Source organism: Sinocyclocheilus anshuiensis, unplaced genomic scaffold (assembly GCF_001515605.1).
Source record: "Sinocyclocheilus anshuiensis isolate Anshui unplaced genomic scaffold, SAMN03320099.WGS_v1.1 scaffold211, whole genome shotgun sequence".
NCBI classification, from domain to species: Eukaryota; Metazoa; Chordata; class Actinopteri; order Cypriniformes; family Cyprinidae; genus Sinocyclocheilus; species Sinocyclocheilus anshuiensis.
In genome coordinates, this window is record NW_015548195.1 from 266,036 (window position 1) to 280,510 (window position 14,475).

Below are 14,475 nucleotides of genomic sequence, written 5' to 3' on the forward strand. Positions count from 1 at the left end.
ACTGATTATAATGACTTATACTGACTTTTTATGCGTTGCGTTGCATTTCATCGCGCCGCGTAAACAAAACTCTGTCTGCATTTGTGATCAGAGAAATTACAAACAACAAGTGCTACTCTACACTGCCCAAAACTCGCGTTTGAATCATCAGGGGGAAATCTTTTAAATGAAAACGTACTTACGTGAGTCAGAACTGCCGGCATTTTAGTCTAACGTTACTCTCCCAGGATCAGTAAACAGTCCTCCATAAAATGCGCTGCACACATCTGGATATTTGGGTTAAACTGTTCTGGAACAGTGTTGTAAATACCACTGATTTGTAGTCGTGGCCTCTTTTGGAAGACCAAACAAAGTAGTTTCGCTTTCACAACGAAAAACACAGCGGCCTAGCGTGAGCGGAAGCCCCGGCTTAGCGTGAGCTGAGAACGGCGTGCCCGGTGGATCCGGCAAATGAGCGGCAACCACATGTGACAGACCCCGGGCTGGATTCCGCGCACCAAGAAAAATTGAAATCGCATCATATGACCCCTTTAAGTGTTTTTTATGAGTTCCTAGATCTCTAATATAAATACCAGTTGTATTATTTGCATACCAAACTAATTACAAAGCTGCTGCTGAGTCTATAAATCCAAAAGTCAGTTGACTTGTATTTAGACTGAAAAGTCTAAAGGAAAGGTAGGTTTGTATCAGCTCAAGATTCATCCTTAAGATCAAGCATCAATTACCATCAATAAACCCGAGATGTCAGTTCGAAATCAGTGCACAGAAATTATGTAAAGTTATATTGAATAGATAATGCCATTTCATTTCTATAACCACTATTTCACACTATCTAGAGATGTTCTGACACTTTGGGTTTTGGTTGGCCACTATTTCCTGAAATGTTCTTGAAAATAGTGTGTGTGATAAATGTGCATGTGTGTGTGTGAATAATATGTCTGTGCTATTCCTGTGTTTAACAAAAATAATTTCAATGACACATTAAAATAACTGTTTAAATGCCATCCTTTATGTTCACAGTTCTATACTGCCAATTGTGATTTACACAAAGGAATCTACACACATGCCTGGTGTTTTGTGGGAATTGTACAACTGGTTTCTATATTCAATCTCAGTTGACTCATTGTTCTCTCTCATGGGAACTCAAGGTCAAGGTCAGCCACCATCCTCAATGCAGACTTCTATTTCCTCAGAGCAACAAGTCCATGTAAGCTTTTCTGTCAACTATATTTTCTTTCTTCTAGCTTTTCCGCTATCACGTGTGTCTCAGTTCTGTGCAACTTCCTCAACATGTGAGTGTGTTTCTGTTCAAGTCCAGAGCCAATCATTTTTACAGCATCTATTGGCAGTTTCTGGTAAAAGTTCATCAGAACATCTTATTTTATTTGAATTTATACATTTATGTGATGAAGTGTATTTTGTTTTACGTAATACTGTGACACATTTACTTTTTTCTTTCTACAGCACTGTTACAGGCCCTAGGTTAATCTGCAGCCCTTTGGCCACAAACACTGTTTCCACAGCATGTTCTGCACACCTACTGCATCTCATATCTCCAGTAATAGACAGCCGTACCACATCTGACAGCGCATCTCATTATGAGCAGAGCAGGTTATATGTCACAGTGCATGAAGCATTTGTTCTGTGCATTAAAAAAGCAAGGCCTTGTGCAGAAAACAGAAATATGAACAGAAATAAGAAAGACTTTGTGGTAACAGACAGAATTATATATATATATATCTATATCTGTAATACTTTGCATTTACTTTTATTGTTTTATACCATTTTATTTTCTCATTTTCTGCAACACTAAAGCCTGAATTTGTAATTGGTGTGAATATTAAAGTGGCCAAATTATGAAAAATCTAATTTCCCCTTGATCTTTTGAAATACAGCATACTATATATCACTCAAAACATACTCCTAAAAAGTCAATTTATTGGACCTAATCTGCAAAAATGGTTCAATTTCTGTTTCTGTGGTTCACTAATGCTCTTCATCTAGACTAGCTAAAGATGCTTCAATCGTGTTATTGATTAATAAAGGACTTTATTACTTTCCATAAAATAAACATACAGAAAGCTTCTTACAATTTTAATCTTAATTATTTTTGTCTTGAGCTTTAGTCTTTAATATGAGCCTTATTCCAGAGTAAAAAATGATAAACTCTTGATTACTGTTTCATAATGTCACATAACTACATGTGACTGACTCACTTTTAACCACAAGTCACTTCCTGTCAACACTCTGAAAATGCCCAGTCTTTGTTTGGATTTCCTACGGTATAATGGCAGCTTAGAGCAATGCGTCGACCTTAATTACAGAAGAGCGGAAACTGACATCTGATGTTTTGTTTTTCCTCTCAGCAACAAGTAGCTGCAAGGTGGTGCAATGGTCACAGTGGATGACAGCTGCACTAAATGATCTTTATAGGGCTGCACAAACAAATGGTGTGATGGGGGGCTGTTATTTCTCTGCAACTACACACAACATCTGCTTTATATAATGTGAAACTGCAGCATAAAAACAATGAAGTACAATAGTCGTTTTGTGAAGGCAGTGAATGAAGCATAACTCTCTGAAGACCATTAGGGGCGTTCATACAGGTCTTGCGTCCATCAGCATGGTTTTAATTATTTTTCTATATGAATATGCACTAGTTGGATGTCTTTGATAATCACATAAATTTATCATAGGCCCATTACGGAAATAATTGGTATGTTGTATATAAGATGCTTTAAATACTGTCTAGCCCCCCTCTGGTGATGTTTGTTTAACTCTAAACATTACATGGATGCACAAGATGAAATTTGCTTTATTAGACATCCAAGTGAAAAAGTAAAAGACTGCTGCAAATCTTTTTAGGTAACAGATAAAAAAGTATTTCGCAATAACAGTCAACATTTAATATGTAGGCCCAGTAATACAAATTAACATGTATATATTATTAAGTATATAATACACAATCTAATTGAATTCAGTAACTCCTACACAGGAACTCTGGGTCTGCGTGATATTCTCCTGAAATCTGCCTTTTGAGTTTTGAGTGTTGATATTTCACAGCTGTCTCGGTTCTGCCCACATCCAACAGTGATTTCTGTAGAGACAGAGAGAAACACACATTTCACAAACTAATCAGTAACTATAGGCTACTGTAAAAATATAGTGTCTAAAACCGAGAACCGGATTCAGAATTAACGACTAGTTTGTGACAGTCTCCCGAGTAACCCGCAATAATTTTGTTCAAGGGCGTCGCAACTCAACTACTGAATCCACAGCGGGACCAGTGCACTCAACATGTGAATGATTCTTACAAGCCGGTTCTTTTCAGTGAATCAAAACCATTCAGCGAAACCAGTGCAGTGTCTAAAACCGAGAACCGGATTCACAATTAACGACTAGTTTGTGACAGTCTCCCGAGTAACCCGCAATAATTTTGTTCAAGGGCGTCGCAACTCACCTACTGAATCCACAGCGGGACCAGTGCACTCAACATGTGAATGATTCTTACAAGCCGGTTCTTTTCAGTGAATCAAAACCATTCAGCGAAACCAGTGCAATCTGATTCCCGAACGAAGGACTCGTATGATTCTGTTCTTTTCTGTAAATAAAAAAATAATAATAATACAATGCACCGGTGTTGTCCGACTCCTGAAGGAATTATTCTTATGAGGCGTTGTTTTCAGTGAATCAAAAACAAAAACATTCAGCGCAACCAATGTGATCCGATTCCCGAAAGAATGACTCTTATTAGAGGCTCTTCTCAGTCAGTCAAAATCATTCAACAGAACCAGTGTAGTTCTGAATGAATAACTGTTATATATAAAGAAAGAAAGAAAGAAAGAATTATCAGTCGTGTTCAGATGAACTGTTTACTGAGCTGTGGCAGATCTCCCATCTGAATGCAGTAGCCTATCTGTGTATATTCTGACATGATTTTCTGTTCTGATGTCTGATCTACAACACAAACACTTGGATCAGTGTGAGAAGATCTTGAGCGTATTTAAGCATTACACATACCTCATGATATGATCATCATTTATAATGACTAAAATAAAGCAATATGCGTTCCTATGCTATTTCCTTTGACATCAAAACAGGATGTACTGCCTCTAGTGGATAGCACACCAATATACAGTGTTTGAAGTTTAAACGGGTCATATGATGCGATTTCAAGTTTTCCGTTCTCTTTGGAGTGTTACAAGCTTTTGGTGCATAAAGAAGATCTGTAAAGTTGCAAAGACTAAAGTCTCAAATCCAAAGAGATATTCTTTATAAAAGTTAAGAGTCAACCACGCCTACCTAAAACGGCTCGTTCTAACACGCCCCCACATATCTACATCACTATGTGGGAAGTCTTTAAAATAGCATCATATGACCCCTTTAAATGACTTGTAACTGTACCATATGTTTTCATACACAGTTTTAAAAATGTAGTTTATGTTGTAAATAAACGTGAATTTACTTACTGATCTGTTTTAACAGGTGGCCTAAACAATCAGGACTAATCAGAATTATTGTACTAAGTGCATTATTTGTCTAATAAGGCCACATCACGAATAAACAAATCAGTATGAACCATGAGGAAACAAAAAGTTTTTTTCTCTGAGCTCCTGTGGTTTCCGCAGATGCATTATCTACTACATACATACAGTGTATCATTGTAGTGTAAACACAAAATGTTAAACTGTAATGAGTCTCTTCCTCACAAGTCTGAAGTTTGAATACTAATGTTCAGATTTAATACTAATAAAATATATTCTGATACATTAATTCCAGCACATCTTTATAACACTTGATTTTGTCCCAGAAAGTCTCATATCATTTATTTAAATACTTGCCCTCTGATCTCGCTTGTTTGCAGATCCTGCGGTGAAAGTATATCACTCCCACAGCTAAAGCCATGACCAGTAATCTCACTACACCAGCTAGTTTCAGTGGAATAAGTTGTGACAGCTGAATGACATCTACAGTAATACATGTGCAGTAATTGAGTCCTAAAAGACATTGTAGAATGCTGTTGACCTCCATGAACTGTCATCATGAAGTCACAAACAGTGTAGACGAAATTTGATGTGTTGGTAACAGAAAAGACAAAATACAAAACAAACCAAAATCGGGGACAATGTGAGTTGACCTTTAAAATACATTTGAGAGTAACAAAATTCAGTATATAATTATTAATGTCACTGCTAACGTACACGTGTGACAGAGACGACTGATGTCCAGATGTTGAGTCTGCTTGCTGATGGGATTGTTGAGCACACAGCTGTAGCTGTTTTTATCCTGATATTCCACCTCCAGAGGTAGAGAGAGACTGATGCTGAGATCAGACACACTGATGCTGGACAATAAACTGTTTCCTTTGTACCAGGAGAGAGTCACATGACTCACATTCACCACTGAACACACCAGTGAACAATTCTGATTGGAGAATGTTTCTGAAGATGATACAAAAACATGCTAATACAAATTCTCAAAAGAAAGTCTAAGAAGTTACTTATTTGAAATTTTGAATTGACCCACAGCTAAAACAAAAGCCATTAGCCATTAGAACTAATAAAAGCTGTTGAATTTGTAGTTTTTGCTTTATGTAAGCCCACGCTATTCAATTAAGGTTACAATGTGGGTGGTTTTATTACTGTTAGTAGTAGTAGTTATGTGGTTCATCTTCATCCCTTCCTTGAAAAAACAGAACCCAAAAATTCAGAACCAAATCAAGACAACCATACAGAAGCCAAAAAGCCACTTCTTGATGCTTGTTCTTTAGGAATATACATTTTTAGTGAAAATTGCCCTGCCCCTCACAGTTCAGCTACAATCAACATTAGTCTTTGAAATGTCTTCACAGTAGCTATATGCACATCAGAAAATTATGTCTTTCATAGACACAAACAGGATGAAGACTGTGACCTCTTTGTGCTGTACGGAAACATTACTCGTTCAACTTTGTGGTTTGTAAATCTAATCTACATCTTCTTCCTGTCAATTTCCTCTAAGCAAGAAAAAACTATCCCTTCAGATTTTACAACTCCATAATTGATCAGCTGAATATTTTTATTACATGCATGTCATAAATCACATCCACAGAGTCCATTCGCAGCTGATCATTGAATAGCTCATTTCAATTCATGTCTATTCCCACTCGTTCACACTATCTAGAGATTTTCTGACACGTTGGGTTCTGGTTGGCCACTATTTCCTGTACAACAAAGAGACAGAAATCTATTAATGTTGAACATAACAGTAGCTCTATTGAGGTTAATGTTCAAAGTCTTACTGCCACTGTCTATTAAACCATGTTTTACAAAATAAATCTGCACATATGTGCAGTGGACAATGCCCAGCACATCATACTTAGGATTTGTATGTTGTCTTGTGTCGCACCTCAGTTGACATCAAGACCAGGCTCCTATGAGTGAGAACTGTTAAGTTAGCTTACCGTTACTAGCTCTTCACCCACATACAACATTTCCACAGCATATACCACCTGTACCACATGTGACCGGCTAAGACCACAGTGCATCTCATTTTGACTCATTTTGAACAGAGCAGGTAGCAGTGCATAATGCATCTCATGATGCTTTTAAAAAAGCAAAACAAGAACCAGTTTCGACTCCTGACTACTGAAAATAAAGCAATAAACTAGAAATTTCATATCTTCAAAGTGTGTCCTAGAAATGCTACTTTAGTGCAGTGCTGTGAACATGCAACCATTCAGTGCTCTATTTACTAAAACCAATATTTTGTATCTTCCTTTAACATGTTGCATTTTAGCAATTAATGAATTACATGTACTATGTTTTATGCCATTTAATTTCACATCTGCAGTTTTATTTATTAATTTTTGCAAACATGCACTACATCAGGATTTCTTAACTCTGGCCATCGAGGTCCACTTTTCTGCAGAGTTCAGCTCCAACCTTGATCAAACTCACCTGTCTATAACGTTCTAGTAATCCTAAAGACCTTGATTCGCTTGTTCAGGTATGTTTGATTGGGTTGGAACAAGAAAGTGGACCTAGAATGCCAGAACTCAGAACACCTCCACTAGACTTTAATATATCTCCCTCTGGTGCTCGTTCAGCATTTCAAGAACAGACAATATAAATAAAGTTACATTTATTTAATTATAAACATGACAAAACAATACCATGTAAGAGGCTGTTACGTCACAAAAAAGAAATAAATTAATTAATAATAAAAAAATCAAGTGACAGTGTACTGTGAATGTTTTTTTCTTTTTTTTGTTATAAACAGATGTAACAGAACGAAAGTATATCATATGCCAGGGAGCAAGACAATAATGTACCTTTTGAACAAATTCACAGTTTTTACAGCTTTCTGATTAGAAGAGTCAGAAATCATACACATATAGTGATTTAACTCTTCAAGAAAATTTCTAAAGAAAGGCTTTCGCTTACAAAATTTACATTTATGTGTAAAACGTTTAGCCAGGAACAAGATAGATAAATAAATAAATAAATAAATAAAACCCCACCTGACTGTTCACTCTCATGTGCATATCCTAGAATAACATTTTTATATTTCAAAGTGTACCGTGAAGTAACTCTGTGGGTGTCTCGCGCGACTCGCAGTGATGACGTCATCGCTCGCTCAGGTCTGCACTTGACCTACTTACTACTTCTATGACGTAATTCCTGTATTTGGTCCAATTGTTCAAGTGAGCATGAAGACCACAAGAGTGTGTAGAACTTTTCATTACCTGATGGGAAACACTTATAGTGTTGTAAAAATGCAAGTGTTTATAGAGCTTTATTTTTATTTTCAATATTTTGCATTTTAACATCAACTTCTAAATGTCTGTTCAGTAGTCCCTATAACAGATGACACAATTTAATTTTGTGGTGCTTCTAATTAAGTGATAAAAAGCAGTTGCAAATAATTTTTACCTCTACTCATGTGCAACAATAAAACGTGCAACTCTTTGTTTTACTACCAAATTATGTCATATCTAACTATTATTAATATTTAACATACATTGGAAAGGTTTCCATGGCCTCTCGGCAAAAAGTCTCACAGTTTATTTCCACAACATGATGCATGATGGGATACACTAAGCCTGAAATAGCGCTCCGGAGCAGTATTCGAGATAGTGTGGATTTAGTGTGTGTTAAAGGCACTTTAAGACCTGGGACAGTCTTGTGCACTTACTTCCTGTCGTGCACGCGCTCTCAAGTGGCTAAGACCTCAAGTGTGGGTATTTGGACAAGGGGTTTGTCCAGATATTTAGCATGCCAGATATTTGTTTGGCGTTGGCGACGCGTTGACTAGTTCACACATAAAGATTGCAGATCACAGCCCAACCTGTCAGCGAGCTCGTTAACTTGCAAATCGGGCTTAAAATCCTGTAGTGTGAACTAGGCATGAGAACCCACAAAGGAGCCCAAACTGGAGAGAATCTGCACACATGTGATCAATCACTCTCAGAAAAAAAGGTACAAAAGCTGCCACTGGGGTGGTACATTTTCAAAAGGTACACTTTTGTACACTTTAGATACTAATACTATGTACCTTTAAGGTACCAATATGGACTCTTTAGGTACAAAGGTGCCTTTTGAAAAGGTACCGCCCCAGTGGCAGCTTTTGTACCTTTTTTTCTCGAGAGTGATTTCACAAACCAAAAATGTCTTTAACTTCACATGAAAATGTATATTGGAGAGAATAAACATACATGTGATAAGTGGGAAGAGTTTTAAGTTCTTTCAAGTTACATGTGTTTTGTCATTCTGGAGAATACTCACAACATTTAATTGTGATCAATGCGGTATTTTTTTGAGAGGGCAGATTCCCTCAAGAGGCACCTGAAAATTCATACACAAGAGAAGTCTCACATGTGTTCTTTATGTGGAAAGAGTTTTTGTGAGCTGGGTGCATTACAGTTACACCAGAAAAGACACAGCGGTGCGAAGAGTCCTATGTGTTTTAATTGTGGGAAGACTATACAGACTGGACAATACATGAGAGGGTCCACACTGGAGAGAAGCCACACACATGTGATCAGTGTGGAAAGAGTTTTGCACATGCAAACACTCTTAAATCACATCTGCATTCTCATTATAGAGGAAGACGGTATAACTGTGATCAGTGCAGTAAAACATTTGTTAGGGCAGTATCCCTGAAGGTCCACCTGAAAGTTAATTCAAAGGAGAAATCTTACAAGTGTTCATTGTGTGAAAGGAGTTTTACTCAGCTTTAAAATTACATCAGAAAAGGCACAGCGGCGTGAAGAATCATATGTGCTTTGATTGTGGGAAGACTTCTATTACAAACGCTGAACTGAAACTGCACCAGAGAGTTCACACTGGAGAAAAACCTTACAAGTGTTCACACTGTGACAAGAGATTCAGTTGGTCATCGTCTCTGAAAATACATGAGAGGAGCCGTATCACTGCTCTTCATGACACTGAGTGACGTGACATGTGGCCAAGTATGGTGACCCATACTCGGAATTAGTGCTCTGCATTTATCCCATCCAAAGTGCACACACACAGTAGTGAACACACACACACCGTGAACAAGCACCCGGAGCAGTGGGCAGCCATTTTATGCTGCGGCGCCCGGGGAGCAGTTGGGGGTTCGGTGCCTTGCTCAAGGGTACCTCAGTCGTGGTATTGAAGGTGGAGAGAGCGCTGTACATTCACTCCCCCCACCTACAATCCCTGCTGGTACGAGACTCGAACCCGCAACCTTGGGTTACGACTCTCTAACCATTAGGCCACGACTTCCCTTTCATGTGGGAAGAGCTTTAGCAAATTAGCTTCTCTACTCAGTCATACAAAAAGAAAATGTCCAATGGAATAAACGTTTCCTTCCAGTCTGGACAAAGAACCATCAAACTTGTCACAGTGTGAGATTCAGATCAACAAAAGGAGGCTATAGCACTTTTAAGTGAGTCATGTGTCTGATATATAAATAATATAAATGTAAATAATTAGAATTTGTTCTTCATCTTTAGATGCTTAGATCATCTACTTCTTTTGCAACTCAAGTCCTATTTACCAAATACAGATGCAATATATAGCCTACTGTTTTTCTACCATTTAATGGAATATGATGGCAGGATAATGGACAAAGTTCTGATGTATTGATGGCTTGCTGTAACTTTATTTATGTTGTAAATAAACATGAATTTAAACTTCATATATTGATCTGTTTTAACAAATGGATTACGTATAATGAGAATTACTGTAGCCTACTAATTTAACTAACAACAAGAATAAGGTACATGACAGAGCTAAACACTGGAGGAATGCACTTGATTTTTACATCTTGTCTATAGCGCCCTCTGGTGACTGACTGATATAAACTGGCGGTATTATGTCTAAGATACTTAGCATTTCAGAAGTGACAATACTTACTGTACTTTTGGTTGTTGTTTTAAATATTCCCTTTTTCAAATGGTCTATTTAAAAAAAAAAACAGTCTTTAAAACATCCCCCATGTTTGTAATGGTATTTGCAGTGAAAACCATTCGAACGTCTGTGATGGATTCTATTGTTTTTTCAGCAGGGCCATGAGACATTCATACATCCTGACAGCTTTCAACACCCATCTGTTGTGTGTGGAAATCACCCAAAATTTACAGTCACAGTCAAGTGGGTCAGAAGATTTCTAGAAAGCATCTGGCTTTTATAATAATCACTTCAACAAGGTAACTAAGGCACATGACAGTGTCAAAGACATCACGTGCACTAGATTTTAAATCTTGTCTATAGCGCCCTCTGGTGACTGACTGAAATAAACTCGCTGTATTATTTCTAACGTTTCAGGTACAAGGAGTTTGAGCAAAGTGGCAATCCTTACTGTACTGATAAAAAAAAAAAAAACATTATTTAATATTTTTGTATTTATTTTTTGTATTCGTTAAGTCTTTTCTAAGCTTATTTAGTCTCGCGGTGATGACGTCATCGCGCAGTGTGAGATGAGTTTTGTGGTATATTTACACAAACAAAAAATATATGTTTTAGTTACATGATTAAAATTGAAATATATACTTTAGACGTTACTGCTAGATACGTCCTAATGAGCCAGTGAGGAGCGGCGCGCGGCTTTTTAAATCCACCACAAGAGTTACAAAAAATGTGAGCAAGTTATCTTGCACAGTCTCTTTTATGTATCTATAGACTAATATGTAGGTAAATATGACTCTGGAAACATGAAAAAATTGCTTTGGTGCTCCACAATTGTAACAGTTTTATGATTATTGTAGTTACTGCACATACAGAAGACTAACAAATGAAGGATCTAACACTTTTGTTGTTATGAATATAGTTAGTAGAGATTATATGAACATTTAAACGGACATATGCTGCTGTGCCTATATATTTACTTATACTACAATGTCAGCTGCTCTAAAAATGCGTGCCATTCTTATGTTTTGATGTATTATTGATGGTTTAATTGTCTCAGATTGAGAGAGAAAAAAACGCTTAGACAAGCTACATGATCACCACTTTTGATATACAAGATTTACATCTCTTAACAGCATTTATTCCATTATAGTCTTTTATAAAACATGTTATATGTAAAAACAACAAAAAAACTAAAAACCTAAGAACAAAATTCAGCTAAATGACAAGTTCAATTAAGTTGAATTCAATTACAGTGTTAGTTGTTGCTTACAAATATGTACATTTATTTCTGAGTTCATTTATTATTCTTTGTTATTCTTACCTTATAGTTGGAATATCTACCCAACAATTCACCAATTAATGCTGGAATATTCCCATCAGTCTACAAGTGAAGAAGACAGAGTTTATGAAAGAACAGTGAGAGCTCAAGTTATCCAGAACCTTACAGAATGGAACATGAAGGTACTGAAGAACAGAGAGGTTTGTGCTTATTCTTGATTCTACTTTAATGATGCTGAAGACTTCATTCAAGCCGTTTTCATTTAAATCAATGTACATTGCTTTGGAACAATGGTTGGACAAAATAGTACATGGAAAGCTGCAGGGACATAAAAATAATTATGATATAATAATAATACAAATTATTATAATATTGCATAGCAGTTGTCTACTTTCTGCTGTTACACCAGATTAAATCTTTCTTACTTTTGTTTTAGACCTGATGGAAGCGAATGGGGAGAGGGAAGAGCTGGAGAAGGAGAAGGTGAAGGAGAAACATCATCATGTCAGAACTGGAGAAAAATCTTTGAGCCGCTCACAGACTAAAAGTAAACTTTTATTGAAAAAAAGAGCCAAAAAATCTTTCACCTGCCCTCAGTGTGGAAAGAGTTTCACATTAAAAGGAAGCCTAAGGGATCACATGAGAATCCACACTGGAGAGAAACCATACACATGTGATCAATGCGGGAAACGTTTCACAAGAAAAGGAGCCCTTAATGAACACATGAAAATCCACACTGGAGAGAAGCCGTTCGCATGCGATCAGTGTGGAAAGAGTTTCAGAAAGGCGTGTACTTTTAAAATACACCTGCGTCGTCCTTCTGGAGAAAGACCATTTACCTGTGATCAGTGCGGTAAAAAGTTTTATAGGACAGATGCACTGAAGGACCACCTGAAAGTTCATTCAAAGGAGAAGCCTTACATGTGTTCTTTGTGTGGAAAGAGTTTTAGTCAGTTGAGTACTTTAAAATTACATCAGAAAAGACACAATAGTGTGAAGGATCATATGTGCTTTGATTGTGGGAAGACTTTTGTTAGAGATGCTGACCTGAAAAAGCACCAGAGAATGCACAGTGAGGAAAAACCTTACAAGTGTTCAAAATGTGACAAGAGCTTCAAATGGTCAGATTATGTGAAAAAAACACGAGAGGATCCACACTGGAGAGAAGCCGTATCACTGCACTCCGTGTGGGAAAAGTTTCAATCATTTATCATCTTTACTCAGTCATACGAAAAAGAAATGTTTGAAATCTCAGTAGTTGTTTCTACTTTGAAACAACGACTAGACTAGTGTTATCACCTGGTGGAACAGCTGATTAGCACAAAACCAAGTCAAGTAGTACGCGTGGTTACAAAAATCGGGTGGTACGTGTACAGTACGTGCATACTATTTCCTCTGCTCGTAAACAAGGCACAGCGCATGCGTGCTCTATGTCAGCAGCATCACACGTCCGCAGCTATCCCTTTAAATCTGCCCTAACCTGTTGCAAGAAGCGACAACACAAAGAAACATCAGCCACAGTTGTCACAGTGATTTTCAAGACCAGTGGTTTTAAGTACGAATGTCTAAGAATAGCTTTATTATGATTTTTGTATTTTGTTCATGAATATTCAGATTTTTTTTATCCATGTGTATTACTCTTTGTTCATTTTCTCCAATTTATGAAGGAAAGTGTTTTTTTTCCTTTTTCTTTTTTTTTTTACATGTAAAATTTCTGTGCTTATTTCAGCAGAAAGGGAGCAGCTGAAATAAAGACAAGCAGCTTGACTTTGCGTGCCATGCTCTCTGTTATTGTTGTTGAAGAGTTTTAGTAAATTAGTTTTCCTACTATAGGGTGTTTTCACGACACGTCATCAATCCGGAAGTCAGCCATATTGGCGGCACTGAACATAAACAATGCCACTGAACCGAATGGAACTCGCTGCGTTTCCATTACAGATTTGCGTAAAACTTTTGCGATGTTTTATAAATGTCGATAAAAAAACTATTGTGAAATTACAGCGTTTCCATTAACACATGTTATGCGACTAAAATGTAATTTTTTTCCTCTCACGATAAGTCATGGCGACAGATGTTGGTAGGTTTACTATATCGCAACCATCGCACTAGCCATTATTTTTAATCGAAGGAGATCAGTTCGGGTGGCTGTGTTGGAGCTATAATGTGCCGCAGATGTGTGAAGTGTAAATAAGGGGTTATCCAAGCATTAATGGCAAGGAAAGCCCCTTATACTTGAAAGTGGCCACGTATGAGGTGTTTCTTGGAGGTTATAGCACGTTAAAGAATGATCATGTGACTTTTACGTACGCCAGGTGACCTGTAAATGCAACAAAACTCTTTCCATTGCAGTTTTGCGAAATATTCCTTTTTCGAATTGTCTGAAAAACCTCCTCATGCAAGCGTACAAACTTTTTTGCGATAAATTTTGCAAAATTGACGTGTTTCCATTGGGCACGTCCATCCTGCTTAAGTCCTTCTCTATATGATTTAGCAGCTTCCACACATTTTTTCATGGTTTAGACATCATAAATTAGTAGAACAACGCCTTCAGTAGTGCATTAGCCATGCAATCCATGCTGTTGTTTGCATCCGAGTATCTCCAATATGGCCGCACATCCGGGTAACCGACTAAACCGTGACGTAGATGCAAACGGTCTATACAAAAAACAATCTGGCGCATTTTTGATTATGTACATTTTTGTCTTGCGGTCATGATGTCACAGCCAACGCCTTCAGTCATTCTGAGGTCAGCGGTTCACGGTGCTTTGCACAATCCTGACAAAAAGTTTAAGCAACATTTAAATAATGTTACTGAATGTC

The 14,475-nt window shown here is 37.3% G+C and overlaps 1 pseudogene; it reads left to right on the plus strand.

Moving 5' to 3' along the window:
• Positions 1–10,952: 10,952 nt before the first annotated feature.
• Positions 10,953–14,475, plus strand: part of LOC107653163 (zinc finger protein 721-like) — a 36,440-nt pseudogene continuing 32,917 nt past the window's right edge.